Genomic DNA, 4841 nt, shown 5'->3' with positions numbered 1-4841 from the left:
CTCTAGAAAGTTAGCTCTCACCCAGAACTTCATGTCTGACAGACATTCTGTTAGGACAGTCATGTTCCTGGAGTCAAGGGTGGAGGCAGAGAGATACAGTTGGGTGTCATTCTCATACATATGGAAGTTGACCTCATGTCTGCAGATGATGTCACCAAGAGGGAACACATAGATGTTCAAGAGGAGGGGATCAAAGGCAGAGCCCTGAGGAACATGCCCCAAGATGGTGCGGGAGCTGCAGGAGAAGTCGTTTGTGGAGACAAATGGAGATAGTTTGAAAGGTAATATTTTAACCAGGCAAGGACAGGACCATGAAGGTTAAAGTAATCAAAAGGCAAATGGAATGTTGGCTTTATCTCAAAGGGCCTTGAATACAAAGGGGAAGAAATGATGCTTCGGTAGAATAGAGCATTAGTCAGACCGCATCTGGAGACTGCGTTCAGTTTTGGGCACCACACCTCAGGAAAGATATATTGGCCCTGGAGAGGGTACAGCGCAAGTTCACCAGAATGTTACCAGACCTAAAAGGGTTAAGTTACGAGAAAAAATGACTTAAACTTGGATTGTATTCCCTTGAATTTAGAAGGTTGAGGGTTCATTTGATTGAGGTATTTAAGATGATAAAGGGATTTAATAGTGTGGATACAGAGAAGCTATTTCCTCTGGTGGGGGAATACAAAACAAGGGGACATAGTCTTAAAATTAGAGAGGCGGAGAAGGATAGAGTGATCAACAATGTCAAAGGCAGCAGATGTTAGAATTTACACTTTTTGTATACTGCTAGAATCATAATAGATGTTGTGAATGGGTTAACTTTTAAGTTAAGTGTGGGGCACAACTGGACTGACAGTCATGGGATAGGACACATCTGGTTTTCTCTGTTTTTGAAAGAATAACGGACAGGGGCCGGGGGTCACCTCCTATCAGTAAATGACAACAAGCCACAGAGGGAACGGTCTAAGGTACCAGTCGACACAGGATCTCGACTGAGCAATAAGTCGCTAGATTCTGACAGGGCCGAGCGACAGAAGGCAACCCTCAAGAATAGCCACTAATGAGCAAGTTGCTTAAACTAGAGGGCCTCGGTACCATCCCGGGATACTGATAAGGAATAACCAGTCACTTAAAAGGATTGATCCCACACCACAAAATAATGAGCACCAGATACAGTCCTAAACTGATCAATCCTCTATCTTAGACAATTAGATCAGATAACAGGGGTCTTAAGGACAGTGTGTGTGTGTGTGTGTGAGGCACATGAGGTGTTCACGTGAACCCGGCATGATTTCAGCAGGTGATCTAATGTCCGCACCATGATTGGATGAACATTGGTATAAGAGTTCCGATAACTTTGTGTACGGTGCCGTCCCAGGTCGCGGAGACAAGGATACGGGAGATGGAGCCGTCCCGGGTCGTGGAGACAAGGGTACGGGAGATGGGGCCATCCCGGGTCGTGGAGACAAGGATAAGAGAGATGGAGCCGTCCCGGGCTGCGGAGACAAGGGTACGGAGATGGAAGACTGAGAGCTAGAAACACTAAGACTGAGGATATCAGATGGAAGATTGGAAGCTGTAAGCAAGAAGACTGAAAGCATGAAGAATCAAGCTCGTGTGCTGGAAAGACACAGTGTTGAACTCTTGAACTCGAGATATCTATAGTGGTGTTATTCTGTTGTAAGATCCGTTGATTGTATCGGCCTTTGGTCTGACCCATCGGGATATTGGGGAATAACGAACGAATAATAATAAAACAGTCTGATTCTAGTTAAAGGAATTAGCGTTATTTCCTTACAGATTTGGCTGATTTTATTTTCTTACATAGAGAACTCAAGGAGGACGAGGAGGCAGAGGTTGCCCTGGTCTGATGAACAAAATGTGATTTGTCACTTTGACCAGGGCTAATTTTGTTTTATAGGCAACACAGATTGGAGAGGTTTGTGAAGGGAGTGGTGGGAGAGGAAGGAGCGAAGCTGGGAAGCAATGACTTGTTCCAGGACCTTGGAAAGGAAAGAGAGGTTGGAGATAGGGCGGTAATTGGAGAGATACAACATTTAATTTAGGACACAACATGTCAAGCAACTGCCGGGATGCTGGAAGGCGAATTGGATGAATCTTGGTCTTCTTTCGCATAGCAAATCCTTATGTTCTTATTCTATTGCATCTACAATCACTAATCAGCAAACGTCACACCAGCAAAAATTCTCAATCCCTGAGGAATCCCTGTGATGTCACATGCCCAGGAGGATTGTGCTTCACTGTCATTCCTGCTGTTCACTTTGTGCACCACCCCATCCAGAACTCCACCCCATCCAGAGCTCAGCTCCCAGAGAAAATTGACGTCAGCTGTGCCATCTGATTGTCTTCCAAATTTGAGGACAGGATCTGACACAGAAATGCAGTGACCCATAGCTACAGCAGGACACAGTAACTGACTGTGTAATCCTGCTCTGCTCGGTCCTGCCCTGCCTTACCCAGCCCTGCCTTGTCTTGTCCTGTGCTGCCATTCCCTGTCCAGCCCTGTCTTGTCCAACCGAAGGCGGCCTGAGGAGCTGCTGTTCCTTTATTTTATTCTTGGAATTTAAAAATACGTGGTGTTAAAAGAGGTTTTTTCTTGATTTCTACTTTCTGTGCTTCACTTCCTGTAGTCGATTTGTTAGAGCGTTCACCTCACAAGCGACAGGACCTGGGTTCAATTCCTGTGCGGGGCAAAACCTTAGGCAAGTTTCCTTACTCCGCATGCCTCTGTTTACCTATCAGTAAGTAGGGACCCAGTTATTAGTTTTAGCTAAAAAAAATTTGGTCACTCAATCTATGACTGTTTGTGGGATACTGCTCTGTGAATTGGCTGCCGTGTTTCTCCCATAAAATATACAGTCAATTCACTTTACAGTGCATTCTGTAAGATGCTTCAAGACACCTCAATGATGTGATAAGGTGCTGTACAATAGCATAAGGATTATTATTAAAAGTGATTCTGTTTGTGTTTTCATATCTGTGTGAAAGAAAGACACTATATATCTGCACAATCATTAATTATCTTGTATATTGTTGTATAGAGCAAGGACTTATATTCTTTTTTATTTTAACCTTCAACTGATGATAAAGCACATTGATAGCTTTGTGTGATAAAATGTGTGATATAAATACACAATTCAGGAAAACTGGCCTATGTAATTAGAGTTAGGTCTGAAGATCAGCCATGATCTTATCGAATGGCGGGGCACAGGCTCAAGGGGCCGAATGACCTACTCCTGCTCCTAATTCTTATGTTCTTATGTATCATTCCAAAGAAATTATCCTATGTTTGAATTGTTTAAAAAAATCAAATTTTTGCATAATTTTTATTTTTTGTTTGGATCATTGTTATTTCTCTGACTAATTCCCCTGGGTGTAAACGGCTCATCAGAAACAGTTAGAATATGGAGTAGAGACTTGTAGCGTAGTGGTTAGACCACTTGCTTCGCAAGCGAGAGAAACCGGGTTTGATTCCTGGTGAAAGCAGGTTTTCTCATGTTATCCAGACAACTCTGTTTGAGTAGCAGTAAGTAGTTCAGTGATTGGCGGTTGCTTTTCAGGGGGTAATAACCCCCTCAAAAATAAATAAAAATAAATAATAATAATTTTGTCACTCAATCCTTGACTGTTTGTGGGACGCTGCTGTGCATAATTGGCAGCCACGCTTTGCCCACAAAATATAGTCAATTCATTTTACAGTATATGCTGTGAAGTGCATTGTGATGTCTCAGAGATGTGATAAGGTACTATAACAAATGCAAACATTATTATTATTATTCATATACTGTGAGGGGAGGGAGGCGGTTTGCAGACCCCAGTAAAAACATTAAAGGTCTATAGAGACAAACAAAGCTGATGATTGACAGAAAAAGGCTGCAGCCTGTATTACTGAGCACTTTAATAATAATAATAATCCTTGAATTTGATATAGCGCCTTATCACATCTTTGAGACGTCTTAATGCGCTTCACAGGATATGCTGTCAAGTGTAGTGAATGTATATTTTGGGGGTGAAACACAGCACCCAATGACACGCAGCACTATCCCACAAACAGTCAAGGATTGAGCGACCAAACAATTATTATTATTCAATTTTTTTGAAGGGATTATTACTGCCAGGAAAGCCGATCCCAGCGCCTTGGGACACCCTCCCGGTTTGAAAGGCGCTTTTCAAATGTAAATTGTTGTTGTTGATCCGTCAATCGACTAACAATCGTCCTACTTACTGCTTGGTAAACAGAGCCGTGAGTAAGGAAACTTGGCCAAGGTTTCAACCCTGGGGCCTCTTGCTTTGCGAGGGGAGCACGCCTAATAATAATCCCTCCAAAACAATAATTAATTGGTCATTTTCAATCCACGGCTGTTTGTGCGACGCTGCTGTGCACAATCGGCTGCCGCGTTTCGCCCACAAGTATACGGTCAATTCACTTTACAGCCTATTCCGTGAAGCGCTTTGAGACGCCGAGAAGACGTGAACAGCGCTATCTCACAATGCCAGGATCATCATAACCACCGCACCCCACGACTCCACCAGGACTCCAGGTCGCTTTGCTCCTCCCTCTCCTTTTACTCCCCCCGTCGGTCACACACGGTCACCTCCCATTTTTCTCACCCGCCCGGCCATCTGACACCTGCCGAAGGGTACCCGAACCAGGCTAAGGTTTCGCCCCCGCCCGAGAAATCGAACCCGGGTCCTGGTGTTCGCGAGGCAAGGCGTACGCTCTAACCCTACGGCGCTCCAGGAATAATTTTCTTACTAAATATAGGGAAATGAGCATCACTGAGAGCAATCAACGCTCTTAAAGCCACAGTCCCACCCGGGAGGGT

The sequence above is a fragment of the Callorhinchus milii genome, unplaced genomic scaffold, assembly GCF_018977255.1.
Source record: "Callorhinchus milii isolate IMCB2004 unplaced genomic scaffold, IMCB_Cmil_1.0 Scaffold15, whole genome shotgun sequence".
NCBI classification, from domain to species: Eukaryota; Metazoa; Chordata; class Chondrichthyes; order Chimaeriformes; family Callorhinchidae; genus Callorhinchus; species Callorhinchus milii.
The sequence above is the reverse complement of the archived record's forward strand: the minus strand, read 5'-3'. Positions refer to the sequence as shown.